Below are 17949 nucleotides of genomic sequence, written 5' to 3' on the forward strand. Positions count from 1 at the left end.
TTGCTTTGGCCCCTCTCTCTGGCCCCATTCTCCTCATTTTGCTCCAGCTTAAGCTTCTGCTTTCTCTCTCTCTTGGCTATCTAACACAAGTTCTGTGGCATAGTTTGGGCTATGAGGGAGCCTATTGACTAGTGATAAATTTTGAGAGGCAGATTAATAAGTTAATATTTTAAACTGAAAAAACAACTTCCTGAGGATTTCATTAATTACAAGGGTCACTAATGTCTGAGGCTGGATTTGAACTCAGGTCTTCCTGACACCAGGCCTGGGGCCCTATCCACTGTGCCACCTAGCTGTCCCCACTAGAGGTAATTCTAATTTTTAGGAAATGTTTCCTTATGGTGGACCTAAATTTGCAATTTCCATCCACTGCTATTTGTCTTCTAGCATCTGCTATAGGGCTCCCAGGCCAGGCCAGTTAACCAAGAGGGAAAAAATAGTAGCAGAAATGTCTGTGGTATTACCAGAGACATGGATACCAAAGACACAGTCTGAGGACTTCAGTCTGAATATTGGCTCTATTGCTTCCTAGGAATATTACCTTCAGCATGTCTTTTTTTTTTTAATCTTATCTTCCATTTTAGAATCAATAACATATTTTAGTTCTAAGGCAGAAAAGTGTTAAGGTCTAGTAGATTGGGATTGAGTGACTTGCCATGGGTCACACAGCTAGTAAGCATCTGAGGTCAGATTTGTACTCAGGGCTTCCTTTCTCCAGGCCTGGCTCTCTATCTACTGAGCCACCTGTCTGTCTCAAAGGGTTATTATGAGACTCAGTAGAGATGGTATATGTAAATACAGATATTAGTGTATATCACATTACAATTAAAATTATCTTAAGAGACTGATTTTGGGTTAAGAACATAAGTTTATTGATTATATCAGGTTTATATTTAAGCTAGAATCATAACAGATAAAGTGACATAGGTCTCCATGGCTCTCTTGGGACCAGAAAACAACCTAAGCTGGATCTAACAGCTTAATAAATAGATTTTTAGAAACTCAATTTTCAGTCCCACCCTTGAACATCCCAAAATATCTTTAACTGGTGATAGCTAATTAATGGTTGGTCCATCAACCTATCTACCCCCCTCCCTATTCCCTCACAGGTAGACAGGTCACCCTACACTGGAAAAGGACTCTTCTCCCCTTGTCTGTCTATTAGCCAAATTCTGTTAAAAAGGAAAATTCTTGGGATTTCCAAGGATAAAGAAAATGCAAAAAAGAGCAGATTAAGATGGTACCTCTGACCCAGATCCCAGACACAGGAATACATAGTAATTCTCCAGAGTATACAGGAATTAAAAGAGTATAAGAAAAATAAATTCACACTATCAATATCAACTATTGTTATTACTCACCTTGCAGAAAATGTGATTTTTCTCAGGTAAGTGGAAACATGGATTTGCTTAAGGACACCCACAATGGCCCATGTTTTCATGATATAGGGTAAATAGGAAGAGAAAGGGGATTCCTTCTCAAGAAGATTATAGCTCTTCTTTCACTTAGTAAAATATCTTTTGTGAATTGACTTGGCAAAAAAAAAAAACAAAAACCATCATCTTTGGACCTGGCAATGAGTATCTCCAAATTGTTAAATTTGGAGATTTGTAAATAGGCTGTGAATAACAGATATACTGTGCATCAACAAACCCTTCATTCAAACCTTTCCAGGTTGATGGAACCTACCAGAACTTGTTTTTGACTTCCATAACCTTTGAGAACCCAGGATGAATTCCAGACCATAATAGGGTATCTAATTAGGCTGAACTACCCATGAAGTCACTGCAGTCCCTATTAAACAACAGCTCTTTGCCTGGACAGCTCTGCCGGGAGAATGAAACTGTCTCTACAGGGTGATTGGAACTTTACTCAGCCATTCCACAGTCAGCAGTGCTACAAACACAGGCTAGTCAGACCAGAGAGAAGAAAAGAAATGCTAGCCTTGAGACACCCATACTACTAAATGCCTTCTCTAGGCATGAACTTAAGGATCCTAGTCCATGCTTTGGACTCTATAGATTTCACTTCTTTCTGAGGGCAGCCACCATTTTATTTGTTACTAGGGAGATAGTCTCAGTAATAGTCTTAAATGGGGACACAATGTCATCAAGGATTCTCTGGTTCCTTTCAATTTAAGGGGAATGACCAAAGAATTTCAGAGGGCCAGTGATGATGCATTCTACCCACCTCCTCACAGAGAGGCGATGGACTCATGGTACAGAGGGAGACGTATTTTTTTAATATGGCCAATGCAGAAATTTGTTTTGCTTGACTACACACATTTGTCACAATAGGTTCCCCCTTTCTTTTTTCCCTCCCATAATGGTGAGGAGGGAGGGAGAGAAAAGTGATCTTTGTTCATAAAAAAAAATTTTTTTTCATTCATTTTTTAAAAGAACCTGGGCAAAGGACTAGTCTGCGGCTTTTTTTTTTTACAACTGTGGCTTTTTTTTACACACTCAGCAACTACACCTCCAAATTTTCCCCTCTTGCCCTTTATGATCAGAGACTTCATGTATATGCAAAACCTGACATGTACTCCTCTGCCAGAGAATTGGTGTTTTGATTTTTTTGTTTGTTTGTTTTTAAAGAATTTTTTACCTCCTTTCTTCTCTCCCTCCTCATTAAAATTCCAAAGGGACACATGGAAACCATCACATTGGGTATAGTGACTCAGCTTCTGTCTAAACTTTCCTGGGATTTTCTAATGGAAGGGAAGTACACAGATAGTAAAGATGGCCCAAGCACTCATTCTCCCCTAGAATAAGTGACATTGAATGAACCATGCTGGGCATCCAGAGAGAAGAGACATCTTGTTATTGTAATCAGCTGGTATCTGGCCAAATCCCTGTTCTTTCTGACTAAACCTGCAGCAGCTTTATTTAACCTCTGAGCTACTGTAAAATACTGCATTATGAGAGAGCAGATTCTTTACTACTTCCCAGGTCCCTAATGCTCTTATAGTAACAAACCATTTCATCCAATCTCCTTTTCTTTTTTCAAAATTAAAATCTTCCATAGGTGCTTTTCTTCTTCAAAGAGCAAACTGGACTGGATTTTATCTTCTTAACTCCAAGCCTCTTCCCATTTCTGCTCATGGCCACAAAAGCAGTACCCAGAGATGGGAAGAAGACAAACATTCATATGATGCCTAATAGATGCTTTGTACTGGCCTAACCACTTTATAAATATGATATCATTTTATCTTCACAACAATCTTGAAGAGTAGGCACTGTTATTATCCCTATTTTACAGTTGAGGAAACTAAGGTAAATAGGTTACATGACTTGCCTAGGGTCACATGGCTAGTCAGTCCTTCCTGACTCCAAGCCCAACATTCTATCTAATCACTATACCACTTAGGGACTTCATATAGTTCCTTATTTGTTATTAATTGGACAGAACTTAACTGGCAAACTGAAGTTTGCCTGTATGGTTTTAGATTCTAGAAAACCAAACCTTCTAGTTCAGAAAGTAGTACCTTCTCTTAAAGGAAATGGCTCCAACGGTTTGTTTTGTTTTGTTTCAAAAGCTATTTGATGGCATGTAAATTCTAGCTTAATGCACACTGACATAAACCCCCCCAAAGGTTAAGATGCTACCATCTAGGCCAGGAATTATCCCATGACCCAAAACAAAGTTGTCAGGTTAGGGAGAGGATTCTAAGAGATTAATAGAAGCTGATGGGCAGTGTCATCATAGTTTATAACTCTCAGAGCTATATCTGAGGTAACAAAAAACTCCATGGAATTAATTTCATGTTTAAAAATCAAAGTTCCTTGTTTACTAATTAATTGATAAGTTTCAAAGTCAGCTTAATTGCAATTTCATATTTTGCAAAGATTGCTATCAAGTCCATAGCACAGTTCAATTAACCACATTATGATCTGGTAAGAAAGTGACTAGATTCTGAAGTCCAAAGATCAAAATGAGTTTAAATGGTATCCCAATTACTGACATAATAACAGTACCTTTTGTATACACAAAACCTGCCATGAATAAATCATAATCTTTGCTAGTTGTTTTCCCGATAGGGTGATGAATTTGTTCTGCTCCATCTTTAATGTCTGGATTACTCATCCTCTTGACCAACATATTCAAAACACCTGACCAAGAGTACCAAAAAATAAATAAATAAATTGCTAAATCTGTCTCATACAGGCTCAAATTCACAATCATGGTCCTGTGTCATGTTCTCACCAATTCAGTTAAATGCTATAAAAAGTAGCAGCACTAGGGGAAGCTAGGTGGCTCAGCAGATAGAAAGCCCTGCAGGTCTGGAGATGAGAGGTGCTGGGTTCAAATGTGGCCTCAAACACGTCCTTGCTGTGAGAACCTGGGAAAGTCATTTAACCCCAATTGCCTAGCCCTTACTATTCTTCTACCTTGGAATCAATGCTTAATATTGATTCACAGATGGAAGGTAAGAATTCAAATAAAAAAGAGCTGCATTCATTCTTTTGGACATTTAACATACTTATTATTTGCAAAGTCAGAGACTGTGTTTGATGCCACAGTGAACATAAATATGAAACAGACATGGTCTTTGCCCCTATGGAGCTAACAACCTAATAGAAAGAAAAAGACGTGTAAATAAATATCCATAATATATGGAGGAACATTTTAATGGTCTTAAGTTGGGCATGAAGAGACTGTGAGGGGCACTGTGGGTAGAAAGCTAGCCTTAGAATCAGGAAGATCTGAATTCAAGTTCTTTCTCTCAAATATTCCAGTCCTGTAACTCTGGGTAAGCCACAACTTCTCAGTGGTCCCAGGCAACTCTCTCTAGGTCTGTGAAATGCAAAGCTGGTACCTCCTGGACTGTCTGAAGAAGTTTCCTCATTGGTTAGTTCCATATATATGAATTGGTGAGATCACAAATCTGACTACACCAAAAAAAAGGAGTTGGAAACAATGACCTATGGAGGTTTCACAGAGGAAGAGGTCAATCTGGTATCACAGAATGCTGCATGAAGTGTTATCTGAAATGGTTCTTGCAGGATAGGGAAGATTTCAATAGGCATATTGGAAGGCAAGGGGGAGAGGGGAATGGAGAAAGTGAAGAAGAAAAGACTAAGAAAGGAGAGAGATCATGAGCAATTTAAATTAACATTGACCAAGTCAAACCTTGATGCAAAAGAAAATGGGACAATAAAGTTAGGACATAATAGTGTTACTCTTTAAAAGAGGATCATACCCATGTCAGGTACAGCATGGCAGAACAGAAAGAGTACAGTTATTTGCAAATATGGAAACAGGGGTTTGCATTCAGAAGATTTGGTTTCTAGTCCAAGCACCAGTACTTATTAGCTATGTATGAGTGGGCAAATCATTTCACTCCTCTGAGTCAGTTGCCTCATCAGAAGCTAGCAGCATACATACTTCCTTCCTCACAGGATGGATGGCTCTGAGGAAAGTATTTCATAAAGTAGAAGCATCATATGCATGAGAGTTATTGCTAATGGACAAGGGGAGAGAGACTATACAACCAAGCACAAACCCTGCTTGCTCAAAAATGGTTGAGCAAAGACTAAGAGAGAGGCATTTACCCTTGGGAAGGAATAATATGATCACAAAAGCATATTTTGTTCCACCACAGGATGAAATCAGTTTTAATTTTTTTTCATTTTGTGTTTTGGCTACCCCAGCCAATGTTTCCCAGGCTCTCAGTCTGTCAAATTATCCCTGCACCTGAACCATCACTGTTATGTTCATAGCCTATCACCACCACATCTTTCTCCCTATACAAGACAAGTCTAAGTTAACCTCCCAAACCTCACTTTTTTCCTGTTCTTCCAGACTCTAATCAATTTGAAAAGTCTAATTCTAAGCAGGATATTAGGTATGGCTATAATTTCTCCCTCTCCACACTCCTGTGTGATTTTAGGAACATACTTTGAGATAAAAATCTCAAAGCACCGTGGTTTCTCAATCAGAAAAAAAAGGCTCAGTTAAATGAAAATCCCGTCTTTCCAATGGATGAGGGAATGATGTCTTGTTTAATTCACAGGTGGCACACAGCAAGGTTAATAGGAAAACCTTCGTCTTCAACTCTTACACCCAAAGCAAAGCAGAAGTAGAATCCGCCCATATTTCTCTCTCCTAGGTGGTAGAAACAGGGATTTGTTTTTTTCTGAAGGCTGATGGGAATGTTAAACACATAGACACACATATACATACCAGTCCTTTGGTTTCCCACAGAGCTATAGCAGCTTTCCAAATGAACAAGCTGTTTCCATGACACCAAACCCTTAATTTGAAACAGACATATAAACAGGCAAAGATCGTGATGGCACAATGCACCATTTCATATTTATTTTATTTGGTTCCTTTGTCTCATGTCTCAACCTGGAAAGAAAATATCACTGCAAATATCTAACAATGTCACTCTGTTTGGCAAAGGATTCCTCCCTTTTATGAAGAACCTGTTTGGATTTGGTTCTGGGGCAAATCTTTTTTGTGGCTAATAAATGTGTAGCAAGACGCAACAACACGGAGATTAGACTTCATCTAATATAGGCGTTTTGCTTCTCTGATGATTTCCCTACCCCATCCCCCTCAGTGTAATCCTAGGCCATTTTTATTCTTGATAGTTTCTTAGCTGAATTTTCTCTATCCCAGTCAACATACATTTTCTTTCCTCACTTTTCTAATCGAATAATGGAAAAAAAATCCTCCCATTTGCAGCATTTATAGTTAACAACGTATGGCCAGAGAGAAAAATCTAGCAGCTAGCAACTTGCTTGCCAGGAACCAAATGACCAGGAACCTAGCCCTGAGCTTCCCCGTGCCGCACAGCCCCAACCTCACACATCCCCACCCCCACCTCCCATCCTCCTTCCTGCGCTTATCTGGGGACCTCCCCTCCGCACATTTCACAGCTGGCAAAGTTAACAATGCGCGCGCGGCCTTGCCGGCTTGTTTTAAAATAGTAAAATATATTTCCTAGGTGTTATTTTTCGGGCTGACCAAATTTAAAAGCCCAGAGTGGGCCTGAGCCACGGAGAGATTGTATAATTAGATAAACACCCAGTTAATACAGCAGCGCAGGCATACAACTGCAGGCACAAATCAACTTCATTGTCAGAAGCCTCATGCAGAAGCAGCTGAACATTATTTCATGGCATTTGCTAGCCTATGACACCTACAATACATCCGCCCACACATCCTCACACGCTCCCTCACTCACACGCCAAGGAAAATGCTTGGAAAAAAAGATCGTGTTACTGGAATACAGAATTCCAAAACGCTTCAAGCTAGGAGGTGGTTGAATTCAAGGGATCTGACCCATTCAGCTCACTCCTATGAAGGAGCCAATCGGTCCCCGGGGCTGCAGAGTATGAATCATTGCCTAAATCGCCTCGGATTGCTAAATATACATGGGGAGTTTAAGGAGGGAGGAAAACACACGCGCAAGGTGACATTCTCTCAGCAACATTCAAAAGCTGGCTGTTTGACAGGAGCTAGAGCCAGAGGGACCAAACCATTCCAGAGGAAGTGGTGGTGACTGAGAAAACCCCATCAGAGGCAGAAGGAAGAGTCATGGAAAAGGAGGAGGAGAGCACAGCAGAGGCTGAGAATGACGCACTAGATTTGGGCTAGCTGAGGTGCCACTGCCCTAACACTTCATTTCCTCAGGAAGGCACAGGAGCTGCAAAAAAAGGTGCCCCTTGTATATGAAACAGGTGTGTGGCCTTAAAAGGCTGCCAGGAAAGTGAATTTATGGATATTAAAACATCCCTGTCCCCCCACCCCCCACATTTTTAAATATCCCTGGAGGAAGCGTTAACCTCGAATAATAAGCCTTGGAGTCAAGAAGATCCCGCTTCAAATCTTGCCTCAGACAATTGATAAGCTCGACTAACCTGGGCAAGGCACAACCTCGCTGGACCTCAGTTTCCACATTTATAAAATGGCCTCAGTGTCCTCACATCTCTTGCAGCTCTAGATCAAAAGCCTCTAAATTTTATATTAAGGCAGACTAGTAATTCTCTAATAAAATAATATACTCAAAATAAATTTCAGCCTACATATACAAATGAGCTGGGCCTTTTGCTTTTTTAACTTTACCAAGTAGCTTACAGCTCTAAAGAAAAGGCCACAATAAAGGTTTAACCTAGCAGGACAAACTATCCTTAAATCACCCAGCTTCCTCCAAACTCTTTCACCAAAATTTTACCCTTCTGCCCTGAATTATTATGAGTAATAATAGTTGGTATTCATTCAGTACTTTAAATTATCCCCATGTTCCTTTGAGGCTCACAACAGTTCTGCTACAGAAGTTATTATTCTCTCATACAACTCTGACCCGTTTCTTGAAATATCTCAGAAACTTCTGGCTTTTTGGGGGGCTGAGGGGATAAAAAAAGGTTGATCTAGATGAGGGGTTCTTAACATCTGTTTTTGTCACAACCCTTTTGGTTGTTGGTTGGAATCTCTGGACCCTTTCTCAGAATATTTTTTTTTTGGTAACGCATAAAATAATATCCATAGAATTCCAATTCCAAGTCCTTAAAAGACTGGACCAATTCAGAATGCCAGATAGGGGTCCAGGTAGAAGCTGATATTAGCAAAATATAGTTCTACCTTCTTTTTCCAATGTGTGGAATAATGGAAAGAGTACTGGTTTTGGAGTCAGAGGTTCAAACTCTTCCTCTTATTCATACAACCTGGGTGACCCTGGACAAGTCATTAACCTCTCTAACCCTCAATTTTCTCATCTATAGGTTGAAGGGAATTTAATATATGATCTGGAATTTCTCCTCTATCTCTAAATGCTATGATTTTTTGGCCAATCAGTAAAACCATTTACCATTTACCATTTCCACTTAAGTAAGGAAAGACATAATTATAAATTTCAAATTCCAGAATAATCCACTTCTTTCATTTTAAAGATAATGAAATCAAGGTTCAGAGAACTAGTTGAAGTGATTAGTTAATGGTTACCCCAAAAGAAATAATAGAGGCAGGATTCAGGGCCTCGGATTCAAAATTGCACAAGAATATATGCTTTCAAAAGATTTGCTTCCATTCCTTGGCCTGTAATGCCTTAGATTTTGGTTCTATTGTTTTCCTTGAAAACATTCAAAATTAGAAGTTTGCCAACAATTATCCTCATATTTTAACAAAATCCTGAATATGAATACTGCCTTGATGTTCACCTCATTCTTTGAAAGTTAAAGGAAATGTTAAGGAAATTTGCTATTCAAAATCTCATTCTGATGCATTCAGCTGGTGCTCAAACTTTCTTCTTGGAATCCTTTTGAGCTATGGACAGTAACTTAAAGCTCTAAAAACATTCATTGTCTAAAAGGAAATGTCTCTGAAGGAGCAAGAATGATCATAATATAAAGATGTAGCACTTCTAAGAATGTGTGTGATAGAGAAAGAGAATAAAATCTGTACCTACTCTGAAAGGTGCCCTAGATTTGGAGAGAGCACATTTCAAAAAAACCCATATCCTAATAATAATATTTGCTTAGCACTTCGAAATTTTCAGAACACTGTATCTAAATTGTCTGACTGAATCCTCACAACAATCCTGGGAGGAAGATGCTGTTAGTATCTCCATTTATGTATGAGGACACTGAGGCTAAGATTAATTATAACAATAGCTAACATTTATATGACACTTACTATGTGCCAGGCACCAACCTAAGCACTTTATAATCATCTCAGTTGATCCTCAAAACAACCCTCAAAACATTGTACTCAGCAACAGCAATATTGTGGGATGATCAACTGTGATCATCTACTCACAGCAATACAATGATCCAGGATAATTCTGAGGGCCTTATGACAAAGAATACTATACACCTCCAGAGAAAGAACTGCTGGGGTCAAAATGCAAATGAAAGCACATGGTTTTCACTTGTTTATTTGGGTACACATGGTGGGGTTTTGGTTTTATGAGATTAGTCACTTACAGAAATGAACAATATGGAATATGTTTTGCATAATAATATATGTAAAACCCATATTAAATTGTCTGCCATCTCCAGGAGCGGGGAGGGAAGGAGACAATTTGGATTAACTTCAGAAAACTTATGTGGAAATTTGTTATTAAATGTAATTTATATAAATAAACAAATAAAAAATTTTAAAACCCTGAGAAGGAAGTGCTATTATTATCCCTGTTTTACAGATATGGAAATTGGGGTAAAAAATTGGGATCATACAGCCAGTAAGTATTTTAGGCAGAATTTGAACTCATGACTTCCTGACTTCAAGTCCAGTGCATTCACCCACTACCTGAAGCCTTTCCTGATACCCCCTACAGCTAATACCCTCCATTCCTTCTGTTTAACTACTTTGTATATATTTTTATTTTTCACTTTGTATTTATGATGTGGTTATTTATATATGTACTTGATTCTCATTCAAATGCAAGCTCCTTTTAGGTAGGAATGTACTTTGTTCATATATATCTCAGGGTCTGGCATATAGTAGGTGCTTAATATGTATATGTATATATATTGTTTATTGGATTGCTTGATAGGTTATTTCCCATGCCCTACATCTTTTTAGAGAAAGTTAGTCAACATCTTTGAGAATTAGAGAAACCAAGGTTTGGATCACAGACCTTCAAACAGTTGGACGGTGGCAGAAAGAGATACCCCTATGAGGCAAAGAATCAAAATTACCTCTGAGTATTTACCACTACTTCAGACTTTCCTTCTCATCTTATATTGCTCAATTGAATAATTCTTCTTCTCCAACTCTTTGGTAATAAATACATTTATGAATGTTTGTGTAGATATATGTTATGTTGTTTTGTGTTATAATACATTACCACAGATGAAAGTGCACAAAGACAATCGTCCTCCTCGGTTACTGAGAGACTACTACTACTACTGCTACATTACCCAAAATTTTTTAATCCATTAGTCCATCAATCCTGTGATCCTCTTCATTATAAATTTCTTTTAAAGTCGTTATCTCGATATTTATAAGTCCTTCCAGTCTATTAACACTGTCCATTAATTTCCTGTATTCTCCTCTTCATCTGCATTATCCTCTTCCAAATATCCTCTTCTACTGGAATGGTCTTCTCCTTACTGATCTTCCTGACTGAAGACTCAATTTGCCTGATGATTCTCAGCTTTTACAATCTCTTCTTCATTTTCTTCTTCAATGATTTGTACATTTTCATTGTTAATATCACATGCTAATTTTATATGTGAACAATAATACTATGAATCTCTACCCAAAACTTTTACTGAAGATGGAGAAACTAACATAATGGTGTAAAGACCTACCCAACTCTCTTGTGTTACTGATGTTTTAGCAAAATTTTTGACATACACCATATCTCCTGGTTTGAAATTATGCAGAGAATAATCCAATGGGCCAGCTTAGATCAATACTCACATATCATGTAATTCTTTAAGTAGTTGATGTAAACCACTTAAGTATGAAGCAAGTTGACAATATCGTCCTAAGAGAGATGTATAGAATGTCTTACAAGTCTTTGCCTGCAGAGAAGCATATCTAAAGAGCATTTCATAGGATGATACATGTAAATCTGCTCTTGGTCTCATACATAGGTAAACAAAGCTACAGGTAGAATATCTGGCCATTTTAGATGAGTTTCAGCACAGATCTTCCCCACCATAATTTTGAATTCCCTATTTACATGCTCCACTTGACATGAACTTTGTGGGTGATAAAGGAACTTGATATTTTGGCATTATTCCTAGATTCTCATAGACTCTTTTCAGGATATCCTGGGTGAAATGAGATCCCTTATCAGAGTCTATGGTAAATAGTACTCCAAATATAGGAATAATTTCCTTAATCAACACTTTCACCACAAAGCTAGCTGTATTTGTATTTGAGGGAAATGCTTCAGGACACTTAGTTAATTTGTCTACAATTACCAGACAAAACTTGTATCTTCCAGCTTTTGGTATGCTGATGTAATCAATTTGCAGACTCTCAAATGAACAAATATTCTAAAGGTCTAACATCTAAACCTTTCTGTCTGAATGCCCCCTTGATTGAATTTTTGGCAAATAGAACAGCTTGAGCAGATTTTATTTGCTACAGTATTTATTCCAGGAGCTACCCATTGTCTCTTTACAGAGTCAATTACAGCTTGAGTACCAAAATGACCTTTTGTGTGGATGGCTTGACAGAAATAGGATTACAAATCTTTTGGTAAGTGGTTTTCCAGTGTCTGCAACCCATATTCCATGTTCTTTCCTTTCTCCAAACTTCTCCTCCCACTTTTGAATTTCTAAATCTACATAAGCTTTTTCTAGATCATCAGATTCAATAGTTGACAAATTCATTACATATACTGGTGCATTCCTGACAGCAAATTCTGCAGTTATATCAGCTCTATGATTTACTTTAGAGACTGAATCCCTGACATAAGTATGACTTCTAGGATCACTGCTAGCTGTTTAGGTTTTTGGATAGCATTCAACAACTGAGTTATTATTTCTGCATGAGCAATTGGTTTTCCCGATGCAGTAATAAAACCTTGTTGCTTCCAGATCTGTTCTGTAGCATGACATACAGAAAATGCATAACAAGAATCTGTATAGATATTTGCACTTTTACCATCAGCTAGAAAACATGCTTGCTTCAAAGTGACCAACTCTGCCCCTTGAGCACTAAGGTTACTAGGTAAATATCCATACCATGGTGTCTCAAATTCTGTGACCACTGCAGCACTTGTACATATAATTCCATTACACAAATATGAAGATCCATCAGTAAATAACACCAAGTCTGGATTTTTGATTGGAGTGTCTTTTAAATCCATCCTAGGCATATCCACTAGATCTAGTACTTCTACACACTCATGTAATGGTTCACCATTCTTTGACAAATCAGGAAGAAGTAGAGCTGGATTTAATGCACTATACCTCCTCAATTGGATGTTCTCACTACCTAGAAGTATAATTTCATACTTAGATATTCGTTGGTCTGAATATGCTTGATTATGAAATTTCCTCATTAATGCTTCTATTTGATGTGAACAATATACAGTCAATGGACATCCCAAAACTAAATCTGCTGACTTCTGGACTAACACAGCTGCAGCTGCTGCACCCCTTAGACAAAGAACTGTAACTGCAACTATTGTATCAAGCTTACAACTATAATATCCAATTGGATGATAACTTTGTCCTAAAGTCTATGTCTACACCAGAAGCAATACCTTTTGTTTTATTGATAAATAGTTGAAATGGTTTTGTATAGTTCAAGATACCCAAAGCTGGGCAGATAAAATGGCTTCTTTAAGCTTACTTAAGGCTTGCAGATGTTCGGGTTTTAGTTTCAGAGGTTCTGGTTCTGTATTCCTGGTTAATTCTGTTAAACACTTTGTGAATTCATTATATCCAGGTATCCATTGCCTATAAGAAACCAGTTGTTCCAAGAACAGCTCTGAGTTGCTTTTTGGTTTTAGGTGCACTCAGTTTCTGGATGTTTGCTATTCTTTTCTGTGTGATACTTCTACAATCCTCTGATAACCCAAATCCAAGATATTGCACTCAAGGCAAAACCCACTGTAATTTTGCCTTGGAGATTTTATGCCCATGTTTATATAATTCTATCAAAAGAATCTTGCTATTTCTGAGACACACTTTAGCACTTGGGAATACTAGGAGTATATCATCAACAAAATGCACTATTTTACTTTCCTTTAATGTTATGATTTTTAGATCTATATTTAAAATTTGTGAGAATTGGCTTGGTGAATAGGTGAATCCAATATGGCCACTTATATCATGTGGCAAAAGGCTATTTAAAAATTAAATATCTCTCAGGTTAGTTAGAGTCTCAGAGTTCTGCTGCAACAGTAAGGTACCTCTTCTAGGTGGTGCTCCAAAAGGTGACAAGCTCACAGTGAGCTATTCCCAGTCCCTAACATGCACCATTTCTATCACCAAGAAATAAGTGGATACTATTGATCTTCCCACTGTGAACCTGGGCATAACTATGAATGTTTAAAATATAATAGTGTTGAGTGTGATTATCAGGAATGCCCCACAACCCTGATAAACCCAGCAGCAGAGACCCATGGTTCCTTTCCAGAGACCCCTGGCAGCCTGGTGATGCTCAGTTGAACCTGTTGCAGACAATGGTGAACCAGACATACAAATGAAACAACACTAAGCTGCCACACTATGATAAGCCCCAAAGAATCTTCACCTGTGTGTATAAAAACCAGAGCCTTGATCTTTCACTTAGAACTCTAGTCAAGGAAAAATTCTCCAGAGACTAGACTCCCGAACACCCAGGTGATCTCCAGATTATGTCTGGGAGCCTCTATTTGTGCTTCCTTTCCTATTCACTTTGCTTCAATAAGCTTCCTGCTTCCATAAGAGCCAGAGCCCTGTTTTAAATCCTCAAGGTTAGGAAGTGCAATGAATCCCCATTAATACCCCCTAACCCTCAAGTGCATCTCTCATGCTGTTTTAGCCCTTTTTGTGACTTCTCTTAGCATCAATGTTCATTTTCAATTAATTTCATCTTGATAAAAATAAATGGTGGTGTGCGTTGAGTAAGAAAAGCAGACAGTATAAATTTTGCCCAGCTAGTATAAGTTTCCACTGAGGATGACCATGAATGGAAGAGACATTCTTGGCCAGAGTAACCTAACCAGTGCTCTTAAAATCCAAAGGCATAGGCAGCCACTTACTCTGACTCAGAGCTTTCTTCTTAGACCTCACTTATTATTTTGTTTAGCCCTCTATCATCCTCCCATCTGTCAACCAAGAAAATTTCATCCCTCAACTATTGAGAAGTTCTGGTTGAGTTAAAAGGGTTATTTATTAAAAAGGAAAGTATAGTCTTAGAAGTCAGAGGACATCAGAATGGAGACCACCTAACTGGAGTTGAAACAATTTTTCTTTCATGCCACAAGGAGTGGTTGGAGAGGAGTGGAGAGTGGAAAATAGGCAATTTCTTCCAGAGGTAGGTGGAACACAGGGAAAGGCTTAAAAAAAAAGTTTCTAACTTACAAAGTTGCATTGGTAAAGGAAGTTTCCTCAACTATGAATTCCCAGTATCGACGAAATCATAGGTTCAATCCTATCCTCTATCCCTGTTTTTTAAAAAACAAACTTTAAGGAAACTGGCTAGATGAAAGCCCCTCTCTGCTCAATCTCAGAAGACTTTGACTGTAAGTGACAAGCAGCCAGAAAGGGAGATGAACTCTTAAAGCAAAAAGCAGGATGTTTCAGGATGTTTGGGAGCAAGGGTTAACCACTCTGCTTTGGCTCAGCAAGGTCAGCCAGGAAACATTGTGGAGGCATCTGGGAGTAGACTAGATTTTAGCAAAGATGTCTGGGCAATGAACAAAACTTCTGATTCGCTGCAGGCTCCTGCTTGGCTCTTTGCTGCAAACATGTTTATTCTGTGCCCAGTGCATCTGTATAGTTTCAGGAATAAGAACAGATTTCTACAATCTATCCTTACATGTGTCACCCTCCCAGAAGACAGTAAGGTCCTCGATAGTGAGGAATAGATCTAAACTTTGCATCATCGTCCCTGAAAGCAGATGACACTTAATAAATATTTGTCAAATAGTCCTTAGTTTATTACTTCCCTTACAGAAAATTTTGGTATCTCATGTTCTATGAAAGACGTGGAGTAGAAGAAAATGGATTGTACTGGGAGTCAGGAAGTAATGGACACAACAAGTCTTACCTCTAACCCTTAGAAGCTGTGACTTTGGTCAAGTTTGCTCATTCTCTGATGAACTGCAAAATGACTAAGTGGCTTCAAAAGTCTATGAATGCTGAGATCCGTAGCACATGTTTCTTTGTAATGAATACCAATGTGAAAGTCTGAAGGTATGACACAGAAGAGTCACAAGAATTTCAACCAATTCTCATGATGCCATAGATGTCCTGTCTCTCTCATTACTGGCTGCCTTTCTGTGCACAGTTCTGTTTGCAAAATGACAGCTTGACACAGTTCTGATAAAAGAAGGAAAATCTTGCTGAGATTTCTCCCACTTCATTTATGTCCTTAAAAAGGCATGTGTGAAACAGGAAACTATATGCAACCAAGTACTTGTATTTTTAAATACAAAAAAGAGAGAGACAATAAGAGACAGACAGAGACAGAGGGGTAGGAAAGAAGGGAAGACAAGAGAGAAAGGGAAAGAAGGCAGGGTGGTACAGTTGATAGAAAGTTAGCTTGATCTGGGAGCCAGGAAGACCTGATGCTTACTGACTGCATGATCCACTCTAAGTCACTGAACCTCTCATAGCTAGAGACAACTCTCTTAAGTCTATAACTTTCAGGAGCAGCTAGGTGGCTCAGTGAACACTTCCTAGCTATGTGATCCTGAGCAAGTCACTTAACCCCAATTGACTAGCCCTTACTACTTTTCTGTCTTGGAGTTTGTCTTTAGTATCTATTCTAGGACAGAAGGGAAGGATTAAATAATTTTTTTTTTAAAGACTGGGACTCACAAAAAAACTTACAAAGTTTCATTAATAGAAGGAGTTTCCTCAACCATGAATTCCCTATATCAGTGAAATTACAGGTTTAATCCTCTCCTCTATCCCTATTTTTAAAAATAGATTTTAGGGAAACTGGCTAAGAAAGCCCTTCCCTGCTCAACCTGCTGCATTCTTCACTTGGACATTTACTAAGAGGACATTGTTGTCTCAAAAGATTTTGACTCTAAGTGACAAGCAGCCAAAAGGGGAGATGAACTCTCAAAGTAAAAATTTGTTTCCTGCAATTGTCTAAATGGAATGAAGGCAAAGACCCTTGAGGTTGAAGTCAATGGATTTATTGACCCAAAAATGAAAAACAAAAGAATATCCCTGAGCCAAACATGAAACTATCCAAGATTCTCAACAGCTCTCAGCCCCGTGACTAACAGTCCCATTGAATTTAATAGCTTTATTAAATGAGCTCTGCAAAATTGGCTATATAAAAGCTTACCATACCAGGAAATGTGTGTGCGCATCTTTCTGGAAGTTCTAATGACTAATATGCTGTCTAAAAAGCAAAAATATACAGAAAAAAGAGCACATAGATAATAAATAAAATAAGTTCATTTGGGATAATAAACAATATCTCAAGAAATATCTAATGCTAAATGAAAATGAATGGTAGAATTAAGGAAAGACTTTCTAAATTAATCAACAAACACATTAAGCTTCTCAAATATGCAAAGCTCTGTGCTAGGCACTCAGGGAAATATAAAGTCAAAAAGTCTGGCCTCTACTTCCAAGAAACTTAGAGCCAATAAAAGAGACACAACTATAAGCAGTCAACTATAACACAAAATAAGGATAAATATCAAAGTGAATTATATGAAATATATGGGTTCTTAACCTTTTTGTATCAGGGACTCCTTTCTCGGTCTCATGAAGTCTATAAACCCTTTCTCAGAATAACGTTTTAAATGTATAAAATCAAATACATGGGATTGCAAAGGAAACCAAAATTATGATGAGAAACAAGTTGTCCAAAAATGTTTAGTGCACTTTTAAACTTTAAATAATCACTTAAAACTTCAGTAAGATTTTGTGAGCACTCTGTACCATTTTCAAAATATGGTTTAAAACTAAATTCAGGGACTTCCGGTTAAGATGGCGGCTTAGAGAAAGCTGAAGTTCAGATCTCCGGAAAACCCTTCCAGACCGATCTCAAACTAGAAGCTCCTAAGGCACCGAAATTCAAAACGATCAACAGCACAGACCCTGGGAACCCTCCTCCTGGACCTGGACCCGGTTCAAAAGGTACGGCTCCCCTTAAAAGCCAGAACCCGAGATCCCTCGGACCTCAGGGGTAGGAGCGCAGAGTCCAAGGCTCCCGGAAGCGGCAGCCACGCCGGGCTCAGAGAGCAGGGTCTGAGGAACAACAACCCTCAGGGTCTTCTACCCAAGTCCCAGTCCGGGTGAAAGTTACTGCCTGGGGCTTCCGCTGCAAAGAGCCGGTGGGTCAAAGAGCCTGTCGGTCCGG

The sequence above is a fragment of the Monodelphis domestica genome, chromosome 4 (assembly GCF_027887165.1).
Source record: "Monodelphis domestica isolate mMonDom1 chromosome 4, mMonDom1.pri, whole genome shotgun sequence".
Taxonomy (NCBI): Eukaryota; Metazoa; Chordata; class Mammalia; order Didelphimorphia; family Didelphidae; genus Monodelphis; species Monodelphis domestica.